The sequence below is a fragment of the Neovison vison genome, chromosome 2 (assembly GCF_020171115.1).
Source record: "Neovison vison isolate M4711 chromosome 2, ASM_NN_V1, whole genome shotgun sequence".
NCBI classification, from domain to species: domain Eukaryota; kingdom Metazoa; phylum Chordata; class Mammalia; order Carnivora; family Mustelidae; genus Neogale; species Neogale vison.
This window is the reverse complement of record NC_058092.1, coordinates 34,185,793-34,203,517: the sequence shown is the minus strand read 5'-3', so window position 1 is coordinate 34,203,517 and position 17,725 is coordinate 34,185,793. Positions and strand designations below refer to the sequence as shown.

The following is a 17,725-nucleotide window of genomic DNA, read 5'->3' as shown; positions in this document are numbered from 1 at the left end:
GCTGTAGGAGCTCACGTGGCCTCCCTGCACAGCCATAAAAAAGCACGCAGGTAAAGAAAACTGCAGTAAGCCCGTTTGGGCCGTCGAGGGAATGCAGCAATCCAGATTCATCTTGGGGAAGGAGATGTCCCTCTTCTGTCCAGAGCTGACGCAGCAAACACTAAGTGCTAGGAGTTATGCAGAGCAAGGGGGGGTGGGGACGGGACCGGACGGGACACTAAGAGGATCAAACTCATACTTTGCCCTAGAGGGTCACTAAGTTTGCCACTGACGTCTTAACTGTCAAACCCACTGAACGGGATTATCCTCCAATGCCTTGACCTTTCTGTGGCATCTGCGACTGAGAGAGACAGTACAGCACAGTGGGAGGGCCCTTCCTCTCTGCCTTCTCTGCCCACCATTGCCAGCTCATCTTTATGGCTCTGTTCAAGTCTTACCTCCCTTGGGAAGCTTTCCTTACTCATAGCCCTATACTCCATGTCTGCTCCCGTATCGTCCCATGCCTACCTGCATCACAGTATTTATGAAACATCGTGCCCGCTCCTCTGTCTCTGCAAAGGAGTATACCACCTGAAAGCATGATCTATGACTTAGCTCTGTGAATCACCTGCACCTCCTAGCACAGCGCCCATACATAGCAACACTTGAGAAGTGTGTGTTTAGAGAATAAACTACTGTATCTCTAATTACATGTCCCAATTCCAGACACGATCTAAGCTATACACATTCCAAAACATCCTGAAGGTATGATTTGTGTACACGTACGGACACACAGCAATGTTGCATGAGGAGAGAAGCCTGGGGTCCTGTGTGAGGCTGTCCTAATACTTCCACTCTGCAGACATCCCCGAAGCAATTTCGCTCCGCTTCTGTGATTTAATTTGCTGTCATTACGCTGACCAGCCCAAACTTGAGCTCTTCCATGCAGATAACGGCTTCTGAGTCCCATGTCCGTCTATTTAGGGAGTAGGGATACTCCACAGTACCATCTAGATGTAGCACAGATGCCCCAAACTTCCTCTTTCTCAAGTAAAAGGCGACACCTTCACAGGGGCTCCTGTCAGAGACCTGGAAGTCATCCTCAACACTCCCCTCCTCGCTCTCACCTCCACATACGCTCCGTCACCGAGTCCTGTGACCTGCGCCTCTGAAATCCTTCTTGAATGCATCCATCCCTCCAACGTCACTGCCACTGTCCCATTTCAAGTCACTCTAACCTTCAGGCTGGGCTCCTACTACAGCTCCCTGGTTAGCCTCCCACTTTCCACACAGCAGCCGATGTGACTTTATCTCACTCCCAGGCTGAAACTTTGCGAATGCCCCGCTATCCTCGGGGTAAGGGCCCAAATCACTTAACGGGGCCTGTAAGGCTCGGCGTGCTGGGCATGCTCTGGCCCCTGCCCACCTCTTCCCACCTCTCTCTCCAGGCCCTACACCTCCCCCAGAGGGGTCCGGTCCACAACACGGCCGCTCTCTCAGTGTTTCCCGGTCCCCTCACCCTCTCCCAAGGTCAGGCTGACGCTGTCCTGACCCTCCCGCACCATTGCACCAACTCCCGCTCAGCCTTGAACCCGCAGCTGCGGGTGAATCCCGCAGGTGAATCCCGCACAGAAGCCTCACCTGTCTCCACACCTCAGGTTAGGCCTCCCTGCTACAAATTCCCACAGCAGCTGTTTATCCTCCTCCCAGTGCGAAGGGCACTGAGAATCTTACACGTATTTACAGTAGTTTGTTTAACACTTATATTTGGGCTAATGCAGGCAGGGACCAGCCGACGTTGTCTACCCCTGTATCCCTGGCAGGTCTTCGAGGGCGACCCGCTCACTGATTGACTATTTGGTCAGTTACAGGAAGCTCAAAGAAAGGGACCAAAGGTTTATTATGCTAGGTTCTTTTTATTTAGCCATAAAAAGAAAAATCATATAAAATTTTGGATTCATGGGAAAAATCTGCACCAAACACCCTGTCATTTCTAAAACACCCTGCAATATGGTTATTTTCTCAACTGTACCTGGCAACAATTTTTAGACTAAAACATCAGTATTTGGGGCTTGGGTGGCTCAGTCGTTAAGCATCCGCCTTCAGCTCAGGTCATGGTCCTAGGGTCCTGGGATTGAGTTCCACATCGGGCTCCCTGCTCAGCGGGGAGCCTGCTTCTCCCTCAGCCTGCCACTTCCCCTGCTTGTGTTCCCTCTCTCGCTGTCTCTCTCTCTCTGTCAAATAAATAAATAAAAATCTTTAAAAATAAAATAAGATGTCGGAATTTCGCTGACCTTCAAATATCAGCCATAATGGATATAAACTCGGGTATGACAAAGGTATGCAGAGCAAAAACCACAAAGCATAACTCCTGTGAATATTTTTGAGGCAAACTAATGAGAAGTTATTATATACCATGCTATTTATTATCCAGCTTCCCCAAAAAATTTATTGAAAAGCTCATCAATTTTTTTTAAAGATTTTTATTTATTTATTCAACAGACAGAGATCACAAGTAGGCAGAGAGGCAGGCAGAGAGAGAGGAAGGGAAGCAGGCTTCCCGCTGAGCAGAGAGCCCGATGCTGGGCTCGATCCCAGGACCCTGGGATCATGACCTGAGCTGAAGGCAGAGCCTTTAACCCACTGAGCCACCCAGGTACCCCAAAGCTCATCAATTTTTTAACAAAACGTTTTTGCTGAATGCACAGCTCCTATTCAGCTGTTATGCATGACTAGGCAGATTTAAGTAGTTAATTAATATGCAACATGTTAAATTATACTATGCAGAGGAACGTGCATTTTCTAATTGCAAGTTAGTGAGCGGAGTAAGTCAATATTATTAATATTCATATAGCACTTACTGTGGACCAACCACAGTTCTAACAGTTTTGAACGATTTATTTTTTTTTTTAAAGATTTTATTTATTTATTTGAGAGAGAGACAGTGAGAGAGAGCATGAGCAAGGAGAAGGTCAGAGGGAGAAGCAGACTCCCCATGGAGCTGGGAGTCCGATGTGGGACTCGATCCCGGGACTCCAGGATCGTGACCTGAGCCGAAAGCAGTCGTCCAACCAACTGAGCCACCCAGGCGCCCCAGTTTTGAACGATTTAACTCACTGAATCTTCTCACCAATCCTATGAGGTTATCTATCGTTCCCATTACCTACAGAAAAAACTGAGGCAGAGAAAGGTTGAATTATCTTGTTTAAGATCACAGAGCTGGCAAATGTTAAAGCCAAGGTTCAAATCCCAGTGATCTGGCTTCAGTCACGTAACTTTTTGCATCTGAAGAAGTGCTAGACTAAATCAAAATAGCAATAAAAAGAAATTAGTATAGAAAATCTAATGAGAAATGCTCCAACACAGTGGAAGAAAGGAATGGGGATGGTTGGGGCAAAACATGGTAGATGAAGACCACAGGACAGAAAAAGTGTGGTTCCAGAACAGATAAAGATCATTAACAGAGACTATCCTAATCCCACCCACTCCCAACTGGCTCTGTAGAACACGAGCTAACTAAGAGCAGACATGAAAGGGGGAGCTCAGGGAAAAAACACTAAGACAACGCTATTTTTCTAAATAAAGTAAAATTAAGCATTCAGGAAGAGAGAACCAAGAAAAATAACACCATCACGGAAATGAAAGCCTCAGCGGTAGCCAACAAAGTGGTCGCTGCTGAAAAGATGGTAAGAGTCACGAGAGCAACTGTGGGGACCGGGGGGGGGGGGGGGGGGGGGGGGCTGTTGCTGACTCAGGGGGTGGAGTCTGCGGCTCTTGACCTCAGGATTGTGGGTTTGAGCCCCACGTCGGGTGTAGGGCTTACTTTAAAATAACCAAAATCTTTAAAAAGGAAGGAAGGAAGGAAACGAAGGTGGATTAAAAAAAAAAAAAAAAAACAAGAAAAAATGAAAAAGAGTAAGAGCAGCTGGGTGGCTCAGCTGGTTAAGCATCTGCCTTCCGCTCAGGTCATGATCCTCCCTCTCCCTTCCCCTACTCACGCGCACAAGCGCACGTTCTCTCTCCCACTCAAATAGATAAAGTCTTTAAAAAAAAAAAAAAAACGGAAAAAAGCAAAAGTGTAAGAAGATTACTAAAACAAATCCAAAACGTGCAGCCACAGTAGTTATAGGAGATCCAGCGTAAGCATAACTGGTATCTGAAAAAGAGAACCGGGCATACAGAACAGAAAAAGATGTAAAAATGGACTAGAAAGAGCTGGGCTGAGGGCGAGCTGACTCAAAGACACAGTGTCCTGGCTTCTCCAATCACAGCAGCCTAGGGGCAAGGATAACCTTGGGACCCCCAAAGGGAATTAAAAAGCTCGGGGGCTGCTGAGACCCCCATGACTCCTGTGTGGGTTACAGGTTTACTGCCTCTCCGCTCTACAGTCACCCCGTTTGCTTGCTGGGTCAAGACGGATCTGAGCCCGGGCCTATTTGTGCATTTTTTTTTCTTTGCCGGTTGGCATGATATGAGCTCTGTCAGTAGAAGGTGCTGGAGAGCCCATGCTGGAGGAAAAGGGGATTTTGTTTCTGGGTTCCAGTGTGTTCCACCGGGTAGGCTCCAACAGCACACCTGGCTTTTCCAGGGCCCGGCCATAAGTGATGAGCAGCGGCCAACAGCGGCCCTCAGCGCCCAGCCTGGGCAGCTGTAGAGCAGAGGGCCCTTGGTGAGACCCCTCTGTGCAAAGAGACCCCAGCCCCCAAGAAGGCTGGTTTCCAGCCAGTCCCACCATGCAGCATCACAGAAACTCATCGGTGACCCAGTGAGCCATTGTCATGTCCGCTGCACCCCAAAGTTTGTATCTCAGCCTGCGCCAGGTGTGGGGTAGACTGGGGAGCTCTTCACTGAGCACTCTCTCTCAGCCCCAGGCCTTGTATGTGCTACACCTAGATTCCTTTGGGGTCCTCTTTACTCCTTTAGAAAAGCTTTATGGAGGTATCCTTCACGTACCATACAATTTGGCCATTCAAAGCAGACATTCCAATGGCTTTTGGTATTTTCACACAGTTGTGCAAACATTACCATAATCAATTTTAGAACATTCCCATTACTCCAAAATGATATCCTGCACCCCTGAGCTGCCACCCCCTGCCCAACCTCCCATCCTCTGAGTCCTAAGCAACCATTAATCTACTTTCTGTTCTATGGAATAGGCAAATGTTTACAGGCATGTCACATATACGGAATCATACACTGTGTGGTCCTTTGTGACAGGTTCCTTTCACCTAGCCTGATGTTTTCAAGGTTCACATACGTTGTAGCATGGATCAGGCTACATTTCTTTTTAGCGCCAAACAGCATCCCATCATATGAACATAAATTACATTTTACTTATCCAATTATCAGTTGATGGACGTTTGGGTTATTTCCACTTTCTGGAAGAATGATGCTTCCGGGAACACCAATATACAAATTTTTATATGGACATAAATTTTTAATTTCTCTTGGGTATATACCTACAGGCATGTACCTTGGGTACACACCTAGAGGACTTGGGTACATCTAGGAGCGATCTATGCCTGGGTCACACGGTAACTCTCTACACAGAACTGTTTGAGGAAATGACAGCTGAGCTATTTCATGTTTCCATCAGCAACGTATGAGAGTTCTGATTTCTCCACACCTGTGCCAACACTAGTGATTATCTTTTTGATTATAGCTGTCCTAGTGGGTGTGAACCAAGCAAATGAAACAATATACATATATATTATTATAAATACATAATAAATTATATATAATATATAAATTATATATAATACATAAACACGTGTGTGTATATATATATATATATATATATATAATGGATAATCAGAGAGAGCTGGGGTGAGGGTAAGTGTCTCATTATAGTTTTGCTTCCTATTTCCCCTATAGCTAATGGTGCTGAGCATCCCTTCATGTGCTTCTTTCTTTCCTTTTTTTTTTTTTAAGATTTTATTCATTTCTCCGACAGACAGAGATCACAAGTAGGAAGAGAGGCAGGCAGAGAGAGAGGAAGGGAAGCAGGCTCCCTGCGGAGCAGAGAGCCCGATGTGGGGCTCGATCCCAAGACCCTGGGATCATGACCTGGGCTGAAGGCAGAGGCTTTAACCCACTGAGCCACTCAGGCGCCCCTCTTTCTTTCCTTCTTACTAGCTGATCTCATGTTACTCCAAATCCTTGTTACAGTTAATAAATCTTACACTAAGTTTACCTGCTAAAAGTACCATGTGGTTTCTCTCTCCTGACTGGACCCAGACTCCTACATGTAACACAGGTGGTCAGTGACTTTCTAAGTAGAAATTAGATATCCACCAAGGTTATAAATATAGAAGACAGAAGTGGTAGGCTAAAAAATGTTTGGTCTCCGATTCGATGCTCCCTTCAGAGGCAGCTGAGTAAAAGCCAGGTTGGTGGTGGAAGGTGGGTGCAGAGGGATCCAAGGGAACACAATCTTCAGTTCATCTTTGTTTTTACCCAAAAAATAAACAAGCGAACAAAATGACCCTTTCTGAATAGGAGCTGTTAAGGTTTGGTTTTAAGGGGGTTTTGCTTAATGGTGTCCTGGGGACAAGGCTGCGGTAATGATATTTTATCTGGAAAAGGTAAATTCTATGTGTAAGATTAAAAACACTGAATGCAGTCTTGAGAAAATTCAACCGGAATGTTTGAAGAGACAACCCTCCTTCGCCTGGGCCAGCTGAGATCAAAGAGTGGAGGCTGGTGTTGAAGGGGGCTGGGAGATGGCCGTGTATCCTAAAACACCATAAACTGAAAGCAGTCAGTAACAACACTCACACACGGGCACGCACGTCAGGGTTCCAGTGACACAAGCAAGCCCGGCCGGCCGGCCTCCGGCCCCTGCTGTGTGCGGGGTGCGAGCACAGAGCATGGAGCAAAACCATAAAAACATGTATGAGAATTTAAGAACTTTAAATTCAAGAAACTGTTTCTCTGGTGAACAAGGAAGGAAAGAGATGAGAAAAAAATACATAGGGGAACATTTACTGGAAATGCAACATTCTATTTTTTTAGGCAAAACAAAACCAAACCCTGAAGCAATATGGCATATTAAGACTTAGTGACAGATGTCATTATATTGTTCTGTTGTTGTGAGTGAAAAGTACATCATTAGGAAACATGGGCCTGCCTGGCAGGCTCAGGGGGTGGATCATTTGATTTTTGGTAATCTCAGGATTACGTCAGGATTGTGAGATCAAGCCCCACATCATCACTTTTGATTTTGGGGTTGCACCCATGTTGGGTGCAGAGATTACCAAAAATAAACAAACTTAAAAAACATAATAAAAATCTGAAAGAAAGAAAAGAAAGAAAAAGAAAGAAAGAAAGAAAGAAAGGGCACCCGGGTGGCTCAGCCGGTAAAGCATCAGACTCTTGATCTCAATTTGGATCTCCATCTCAGGGTTGTGAGTTCAAGCCCTACACTGGGTTCCATGCTGGGCATAGACCCTACATAAAATAAAATAAAATCTTAAAATAAAAAGAAAAAAGATTTCTGGTATGAAAGGCACAGTTTGCTGACCATTACTGGCAATGGCAAGTATCTGTTAGCAGTATGCTACTTAGCAGATATTCCAAAAGTACTCACACAACTGTCCTTTCAAGGCAAAGAACATGTTTTTTGCTGTTTTTTTTTTTAACTTTTTATGAAAGACTTTATTTATTTATTCGACAGAGATCACAAGTAGGCAGAGAGGCAGACAGAGAGGGGGAAGCAGGCTCCCCGCAGAGCAGAGAACCCGATGCGGGGCTTGATCCAGGTCCCTGAGATCATGACCTGAGCTGAAGGCAGAGGCTTAACCCACTGAGCCACCCAGGTGCCCCTAGAGAACATGTTTTAACCAAAGCTAGAAACTAGTTACTTTTTTTAAAAGAATCTGTGCTGAGTGCATTTTGAAAACTGACGTTTTCAACAGACTCTTGATTTCAGTTCAGGTCATGACCTCAGGATTGTGAGATCAAGGCCCACATGTTTCACACAGGGCATGGAGCCTGCTTAAGATGCTCTCTTTCTCTCCCTCTCCCTCTGCCCCTCATCCCCTCTAAAACAAAAAGCAAAAAACAAAATAAAAAACAAAAACTGATGTTTAGGAGTATTTCCACCTTATTTCATTTTGTTGCCAAAAAGATATAAAAGTGTCATGTACAAAAACTCTTATATATTGGGGCGCCTGGGTGGCTCAATGGGTTAAAGCCTCTGCCTTCAGCTCAAGTCATGATCTCAGGGTCCTGGGATTGAGCCCCATTTTGGGCTCTCTGCTCAGCAAGGAGCCTGCTTCCTCCTCTCTCTCTGCCTACCTCTCTGTCTACTTGTGATTTCTGTCTGTCAATTAAAAAAAATAAAATCTTTAAAAAAAAAACTCTTATATCTACATGTTGGCAGGTCTCAAACTGGTCCAGAGACCTGTAAGGGTCCCCAAGGCCCTTTCAGTAGATCCACGAGTTTAAAATTATTTTCATATTAATTCTCAGACACCATTTGCCTGTTCACTCTCGTTTTCTCACAAGGGTCCAGCAGATTTTCCAGAGGCTACATCACATATGATGACAAGTGACAAAATCACTGTCCTCACAGCTAATGGGATGTACGGTGATATTCTTGTAATTTGAAATTTTCTCAGTAAGTTTTAATACATTAAATCCCAATAGACAAAGCCCACAAAAATGGAAGTTCTTTGGGGTTTCAGTAACATTTAAACTTACAAAGGAGTCCGGAGACCAAAAACTCTTAAGAATGGCTGCCTTAGGGGCGCCTGGGTGGCTCAGTGGGTTAAGCCGCTGCCTTCGGCTCAGGTCATGATCTCAGGATCCTGGGATCGAGTCCCGCATCGGGCTCTCTGCTCAGCAGGGAGCCTGCTTCCCTCTCTCTCTCTCTGCCTGCCTCTCTGCCTACTTGTGATTTCTCTCTGTCAAATAAATAAATAAAATCTTTAAAAAAAAAAAAAAAAAAAAAAGAATGGCTGCCTTATAATTTACTTTTCACATACTTTAAAGACTTAGTAATAAAGTGTCAACTATGTTTCAATTTAAAAAAACAAGAACAACAACAACTCAGGACCCCTGGGTGGCTCAGTCGGTTAAGTGTCTGCCTTCCACTCAGGTCATGATCTCAAGGTCCTGGGATAGAGTTCCATGTCGGGCTCTCTGCTCAGTGGGGTGTCTGCTTCTCTCTCTGCCTACCACATACTCTCTCTGATAAATAAATAAATAAAATCTTTTTAAAAAAATAAATAGGGGCACCTGGGTGGCTCAGTGGGTTAAAGCCTCTGCCTTCAGCTCAGGTCATAATCTCAGAGTCCTGGGGTCAAGTCCTGCATTGGGTTCTCTGCTCGATGGGGAGCCTGCTTCCCCCTCTCTCTCTGCCTGCCTCTCTGCCTACTTGTGATCTCTGTCTGTCAAATAAATAAATAAAATCTTTAAAAATAATAATAATAGGGGTGCCTCGGTGGCTCAGAGGGTTAAGCCTCTGCCTTCGGCTCAGGTCATGATCCCAGGGTCCTGGGATCGAGCCCCGCATCGGGCTCTCTGCTCTGCAGGGAGCCTGCTTCCTCCTCTCTCTCTGCCTGCCTCTCTGCCTACTTGTGATCTCTGTCAGATAAATAAAGAAAAAATCTTTAAAAAATAATAATAATAATAATCAGGGGTACCTGGGTGGCTCAGTGGGTTAAGCCTCTGCCTTCAGCTCAGGTCATGGTCTCAAGGTCCTGGGATCAAGCCCCACATCGGGTTCTTTGCTCGGTGAGGAGCCTGCTTCCCGCTCTTTCTCTGCCTGCCTCTCTGCCTACTTTGTGATCTTTGTCAGAGAAATAAGTAAAATCTTAAAAAAAAAATAAAAATAAAAATAATCAAATCAAATCTCAGTGGTGGAGCACCTGGCTGGCTGAGTCCGAAGAACATGTGACTCTTGATCTCGGGCAGTGAGTTTGAGCCCCATATTGGGCGTAGAGATTACTTATATTAATTAACTAATTAATTAAAAAACTAAACAATGGAATTTTCTTTTCCTTTTTTTTATAATTTTTTAAAGGCTTTATTTATATATTTGACACAGACAGAGAGAGTGAGAGCACAAGCCGGGGGCTGGGGGACAGAGAGAGAGAGGGAGAAGCAGGTTCTTCGCAGAGCAGGGAGCCCGATGCAGGACTCGATCCCAGGACCCCAGGATCATGACCTGAGCTGAAGGCAGATGCTTAACTGACTGAGCCACCCAGGGGTCCCGAATTTGTTTGTTTTTATTTTTTTTTTAAGATTTTATTTATTTATTTGACAGAGAAAGATCACAAGTAGGCAGAGAGGCAGGCAGAGAGAATGAGGAGGAAGCAGGCTCCCTGCCGAGCAGAGAGCCCGATGCGGGACTCGATCCCAGGACCCTGAGATCATGACCTGATCCGAAGGCAGCGGCTTAACCCACTGAGCCACCCAGGCGCCCCGAATTTGTTTTTAATAAAAATTTTTAAGTAATCTCTATATGCAACATGGGGCTCGAACTCATGACCCACAAATCAAAGATCACACACTCTACCAACTGAGCCAGCCAGGTGCCCCAGTCATAGAATTTTTTGACCCACTCAACATATTTCTTCCCCCCCCCCCCACTCAACATATTTCAAACAAAAGGTTTCAGTGGGTGGGGCACCTGGGTGGCTCAATGGGTTAAGCCTCTGCCTTCAGCTCAGATCATGATCCTAGGGTTCTGGGATAGAACCTCATGTCAGGCTCTCTGCTCAGTGGAGAGCCTGCTTCCCCCTCTCTCTCTGCCTGCCTCTCTGCCTGCTTGTGATTTCTCTCTCCGTCAAATAAATAAATAAAATCTTAAAAAAAAAAAAAAAAGGTTTCAGTGGGTTTTTAAGTCATGTCAAAAATACATAATGCCATCTTTCCGTGATTTTGTAAGAAAAACTGACATCAAGGAAAAGGAGAAAGGCACTGACATGTAGACAAATAATGAATGGTAAGACAAGAAGACAGTAGGTGACATTTAATCAGAGTAAAGTAAATTAAGTTGCTTAAGAGCTCAGAGGGGAGAACTCCCATCAGTGGGGATGACCAGGAAGGAACCTAATGGAAAACAAGTCCGATTCAAGCCCCATTATCATCTTTAAAACCTTGCTCAGAAGAAGACTGAAGAGGAGCAAAACTTCAGGGGGACACAGTCAACGACGACAGGCCAAAGCAGCACGTGCTCCAGCCGTACGTGCAGTGTGCACATCGGAGCAAAGCCGGTGCAGGAGTGTGTGCCCTTGTGCACGCGCAGCTTCCGGGTAGGGGTGGGAGCAGGTGAAGAGCCATATATAATTTGTTGGCATTTAAAGAATGTTTAAGTCGGTGTGCTATCCAAATCGATGCTCCCCTTCTAGATCTCGGAATAATCCCCCAGGTCTACCACTCCCAGACCAGCACTCACCAATCACTTAAGATGTAGAAACAAAAGCACAATGTGGGCAGTGGCTATCTCCAGGCAGTGGGACTGAAGGCTGAGGAGCACCTACCATGAACCCGGTAATATTCTAGACGTTAGAAATCTTAAAACTGTTATTTTTATCACAGGAGGCCCCTTACGTTATCTAATCGTGCCGGGCTTCCTATCTGCTTGTATCCCCAGAGCGGCAACCTTGCAAGGTAGGGATTTTTTACCTCATTTCACAGATTTGGAAACCAACAAGACACAAGGGGTTCTGCAGCTTGCCCAAGGTCATGCTGCAGAAACCAGGGAAACCAGGATGGAAATCCCGGTCTGCGGACCCCTGGAGAGGGTGCTGTCCTCCACCCCCAGGAAGGACCCCGAGGCCCCACTCACATCACCACCCCGTCTATCTGGTGCCCTCCCTCCATTCACCTCACTCTCATCTCTACCCAGGCATGAACATTCTATGACTCTTGTGTAGCAGGGCATGGGACCACGGCTGCAAACCCCAGAACTTCCCCTGTCAGGGAAACGGGGCACCCACTGCTCCGCCTCCTCCACCCGCAGTGACCCTCCTAAGGAACAAAGCTGATTTCCTACCTTCAAATCCTTCAGTGGCTCCTACTCCTCTGCAGGATAAAGCCTGACTCCTGAACTCAAAAAGCCTTCGCAAGATGCCTTTCGCAGCCTCCACACACCCCTTCTCTCTCCTGCCACTCAAGTGTCCTCAGGATGTAGCCACACTTGCTCATGTTTCTAGGCCATTACACACATCATTTCCTGTCAGAAAGCCTTTGAAACCCACATCCACCAAGCTAAGAGCCAGCGATTCTTCAAGACCTAGGTTAGGTGTGAACCTTTCTAGAAAACTGTTATTTATACTCCCAGTGTGATAGCAGGTCTCATTTTGGAAATCCCAAGGGACCCTCAAACACAGCTCTTGTGACAATGTATTTTAACTGCCAGCTTACTGGCTTCTGGTCCTACCAGACTATAGGCTCCTTTAGGCCAGTGCCATCCCTTTCTTAACTTACAATGCCATGACCTAGCACAGGGCCTTGCTAGTGCTGAAAACAGAGCAGAACAAAAGCTGATTTTTGCTCCCTGAGTGACATTACTGAGGCCACTATAAACAGCACAAGCCCGTAACAGCACCTGCTCAGTTAATAGGTGACTAGAGTGCCTTGTGTGATGGTGGACACAGACATGCATACAACTAAGTAAAATAAAATATGACAAACGTGAAAATAAGAAAGATATGGTAAGAATGCTATTCAAGGGGGCGCCTGGGTGGCTCAGTGGGTTAAGCCTCTGCCTTTGGCTCAGGTCATGATCTCAAGGTCCTGGGATCGAGCCCCGCATCAGGCTCTTTGCTCGGTGGGGAGCCTGCTTCTCTCTCCCTCTCTGCCTGCCTCTCTGCCTACTTGTGATCTCTGTCAAATAAATAAATAAATAATCTTTAAAAAAAAAGAAAAAAAAAAAGAATGCTATCCAAGGACAGGGAAAAAAAGGTAGGAAAATTTGAGGGAAGCCGTCTACTTACATTCCTAGGTTTGCTCAAAAGTTTTTTCAGATCCTGCTGCTGCTGGTGGTGATACTCATGAACACGACTGCTTACTCTGAACCAGGTATTATGCAAAGCGCTTTACATAAACCAACTCTATTGATTCACCCTGCGTATTTTACTGATGTCAGGCTCAAGAAGACACTTGGTCAATGTCAGACAATTAGTGGCAGAAACAAGATTTCAACCCAGATCTTGTCTCCTGCACCACGGCTCCAACCAACACTCTATGTTTCTATTCTTTTTTTTTTTTTTTTAATTTATTTATTTATTTATTTAACAGACAGAGATCACAATTAGGCAGAGAGGCAGAGAGAGAGGGGGAAGCAGGCTCCCTGCTCAGCAGAGAGCCCGATGCGGGGCTCGATCCCAGGACCCTGGGACCATGACCTGAGCCGAAGGCAGAGGCTTAACCCACTGAGCCACCCAGGCGCCCCTATGTTTCTATTCTTTATCAAAAGTGAAATCTCAGGGCGCCTGGGTTACTTAGTCAGTTTTCATAGAAGATGCGTTAGTCCTTCCTGCTGCCCACCAGTTAGATCTGGCTCTTTGTTTCCCAGGCACATGCTAAGGTTGCAATTCCCTGCTCTTTTCTTTTTTTTTTTTTTTTTAAGATTTATTTACTTATTGTTTGAGAGAGAGACAGCATGCGTAGGGGAGGAGCTGAGGGAGAGGGACAAGCAGACCCTATGCTGAGCACAGAGCCCAATGCGGGGCTCAACCCCACGACCCTGAGATCATGCATGATCTGAGCTGAAATCAAGAGTTGGACATTTAACCAACTGAGCCACTCAAGTGCCCCTCCCTGCTCTTCTTTAAAGTTAGGTTTGGCCATGTGACTTGTTTTAGGGGATGAAATGTGAATGAAAGTGACATGTGCCATCCAGGGACCATGCCCCCTAACCACCATCTTTCACTCAGATCAAAATGATCATTGAAACACCATGTTCGGATGGAGTTTCCATCAGCCTGGGTCCCTGAGTGACTGTGAGGAGCACAGTTCCCTGAGCACTCATGCTAGTGAGAAATCAGCTTTTGTTCTGTTAAGCCACTTAAGTCTTAATGGATTTTTGTTAATGCAGCCTAATCCAAGCCCTCCAGATCAATACAGCAGATCATCAGATCTCTTTTTTTTTTTTTTAATTTTTTATTTTCAGGGGGTGCCTGGGTGGCTGAGTGGTTAAGCATCTGCCTTTGGCTCAGGTCACGATCTCAGGGTCCTGGGATCAAGCCCCTTGTTGGATTTCCTGCTCATCAGGAAGCCTGCTTCTCCCTCTCCCACTCCCCCTGTTTGTGTTCCCTCTCTCACTGTGTCTCTGTCAAATAAATAAATAAAATCTTTTTTAAAAAAACTGTTTTGGAAAAAAAAAACTGTTTTGGGGGCAGCTGGGTGGCTCAGTTGATTAAGCAACTGCCCTCAGCTCAGGTCATGATCTTGGAGTCCCTGGATGGAGTCCCACATTGGGCTCCCTGCTCAGCAGGGAGTCTGCTTCTTACTCTGACCCTCTCCCTTCTCATGCACACTCAATATCTCTCTCTCAAATAAATAAATCTTTAAAAAAAAAACAAGCCTGTCAAGTACCTACTATGTACAAAACACTATTAGATGATGAAGACTGTCTATGCTCTGAACAAGTTCAGAGCACATAAAACTCCCATCTATGGGAGTTTTATAGTGCCCTCAGGAGGTAGCAAAATCAGATGGCCTGCTAGAGTCTGCATTTTTGGCACAGTTGTCAACATAAAATGTTTTAAAGGAGAGACAAGTCCCATCTAGATGGGAAGAAAAGTACAGGGAAGTTTCACAGAGGACGTTCCATAGCACATGGCCCTGAACATGGGTAAGAACCAACAATTAGAGACTCAAGGGGGTCATTTAAGATAGAAAAAGCAACATAAACAAAGATATGAAGCACAAACAGCAAAGCACAAAGAGCAAACACTTCTACTGACCTGGAAAAAAATAACAAAATCTAAGGGAATGCAAGAAATGAATTTACCATAGTGTCTCTGCAAGTCTGTTCTGTGCTTAATTCAACAGACAACGGGGAGCTGTTAAAAGTCTTGACTAGGGAAGTGAGATACCTGGAAGTGAGAGAGGAGTACACAGCATAGATGGGGGGGTATGTTGGGGGTGGATTCCTACAATAACTCAACATCACTGTATCAATGACCCCAAATAAGCCTGATGACAGCAGAAATAGAAAGCAGCAGATGACAAAAACAGTGGGGAGTCTAGCTGCAAGACCTGGCAACAAAGTGAACACAAGGGGAGAGAAGGAAGGCAAGAAGGCATCTAGAGTCCTCAATCCTCGATCTCAGTAGTCAAAAGGACTGTCGGTACACACAGCTGGGATTAATCAGAAAAGTGACAAGAATGAACAAAGTGCTACTGTCTATTTTTCTAAAGGCTAGCTGGAGTTACATGCTTCTACCTTTTTATCCTTTGCTCTGCCTGAGACAAAGTTAATTCTCCATCTGATGCCACCCACCTACCTTTTTGATACAAACTTACCTGCCAGTTTCTCTAACAAGAACCTCCTGGAATCACCTATAAGCATTTCCGGTTCTCCCCTGCCCCCTGACCATCCTTTCTTGTATCTTCCCGTCTTCTTCTTTTTTTTTTTTAATCATTATTATTTTTTTTTATTTTTTAAATTTTTTTTAGTATCTTCCCGTCTTCTTATTCTTCATCCCCCAGGCTTACCCAGCTGTGGCTTAAGGCAAACGTCAGCTTCCCTGTGAAACCTTTCTCAAATATATGGGTTTCTTCTCTTCTCAGATTCTCCTACCTACTGTCTAGGAATTCTAGAGGCAATATGACCAGTTATCAGTGTCCTGTGTGCCCTATTTTCCCACAACTATCTCTTAGGCTAATCAGAACAAGTCTCTTACATTACAGGTCTTCAGTTCCCCCCCCATTCTTACTGACTTGCACATAATATGTATTCATGAGACACTACTGATGATCCAAAATCAATACTCTAAGAACATGTACGTCTTATTCCCTCTTTAATAATTTACTTTTATTTAACCATGACTACACACGTAGACGTGCAAAACAGTGAGATTCATCACTTAATACTTCAAGATATCCTAGAGTGAAAAATCTTTCTTCGCAGGAGCTGTTACTGCCTTAAGAGGTGATCTGAAAATACAGTTTGGTCATAAATTTTTGTGCCGGCTTCCTTTTAATCTTTTTGACTTGAAGGTATACCAAACAGCTCAATGATCATCACTCCAAGGTGATTTTGACTTAGAGATAGCCTAATTTTCCATGCGGACTACTTTACTTCCAGGAACCTAATAAGTGATTTTGTTTTACCTTCAAGTTCAACTAGTACAGACAACTCAAATTACATCCACAAAACAAGTTCCAAGTTTTTACAAAGTAACAGCCGCTTTCATTGGTGTCTCTCTCTCTCTCTCAATTAACTACTTTGATTTAGTTCACGCGTTCCACTCCTTCCTCGTTTGTGAGGGAAGCGAAAACAGAAATGAAGTTTAATAAGGAATCTTAAAAATGAGCAGTGGCAAAAAGAAACCCAAAACATTCGTGGGATACCATCCTCCCCTCTCATCACGAAGATATTTCGTCTTGCAAGCAAGATTCCCGAATTAACAATGGCGAGAAGTGCCAGAAGAAAAGGAAGCCAGAAAGGCGTCCTTTGCCTATCAAACTGACCCGGTCCCCCGAATGTCTGCCTGCCAGGAAAGCGGTAAGCAATGACAACCGCTACCCAGTGCGCTGCAGATTCCCGCTCAAGCTTTCTCTGGACTTTTCCTTCCCTTCTTCCCACAGCGCAGTACCGCTCGCCCGTCCCTCCTCTGCGCCAGGGTGCGCAGCGCTGAGGGGTCTCGCACGCAGGTGACCTCACACAGCGCGGCCTGGGTCCAGCCGCCTCCCCCGGGGCCTGGCTGTCCGTTCCACCTTCCCGGACGAAGTCGCCCGCGGCCCGCAGTCCGAGCGCGAGCCCCAAGTCCAAGACGGACCTCATTGCTCGGGGGTGGGGGGCGCAACTAGGCCGTGCCCCCACCCTCCCTTCCCCAGCGCGAACGGGCGGACTCCGCGCCCGCCGGGACCAGGGGCGGCGGGGGAGGGGAGGGGTGGCGCGGCCACCGTTACTGCGGTGGCTGCCGCGCCCCGCCGCGCGCACGACTGGCCCTTACCGCAGCGGAGAGGGAGGCAGCGGGGAGCCGGCGCCCGGCCCGACGCGGGCGGGAAGGCGAAGGCCAGGGCGCAGGCGGCCGCAACAGCCGCGGGGGACCCCGGCGGGCGCCCACGACGCGGTGGGCTGCATGGGCGCCGCCATAGTAGGGACGCAGCGGCGGGCGGAGCGCGCGGCCGCGACCCGGGGACGATGCGACCACCAATCCCGCTCTCCGCCTCAGCGCCCTCGCCGGGGGTCGGGCATCCGCGGCCAATCGGGCCGCGGGAGCAGGGCGGGGCGCCGGGCTGACCAATGCAGAGCTGCGCTGCGGCAGCGGGCGAGCGCAAGCTCGCGGAGACCCAATAGGCACGGGCACCCCCAGTTTCCCGACCCGCCCACCCTACCCTCCGCGGGGACCCGGGCTGCGGGAGGTGCGGAGCAGCGTCCGGCCGAGGCGGCCCGGCCTGCAGGTCAGCGGGGACACCTCGCCTCAGTTTTCCGGGGCACATCCGCCGCCTGGAGCAATTCTCCTCCCCCGGCTTCTTGGCCGGGAGAAAGAACATCTGATGCCCGCGGGCGTGACCCAGCTGCTCGGGAGCCTGTTTCCTCGCAGGCGCGCGAAGGGCC

At 46.8% G+C, this 17,725-nt stretch overlaps 1 protein-coding gene across 10 annotated transcripts in view; it reads right to left on the bottom strand.

Moving 5' to 3' along the window:
* ST3GAL3 (ST3 beta-galactoside alpha-2,3-sialyltransferase 3) overlaps positions 1 to 17,220 on the bottom strand; it is a 195,893-nt gene extending 178,673 nt beyond the window's left edge. For all 10 annotated transcript variants that reach the window (XM_044238032.1, XM_044238035.1, XM_044238034.1 and 7 more), the window contains exon 1: positions 17,118 to 17,220. The gene's annotated coding sequence lies outside the window, so the exon portion shown is untranslated. The remainder of the gene's footprint in view (positions 1 to 17,117) is intronic.
* Positions 17,221 to 17,725: the final 505 nt, after the last annotated feature.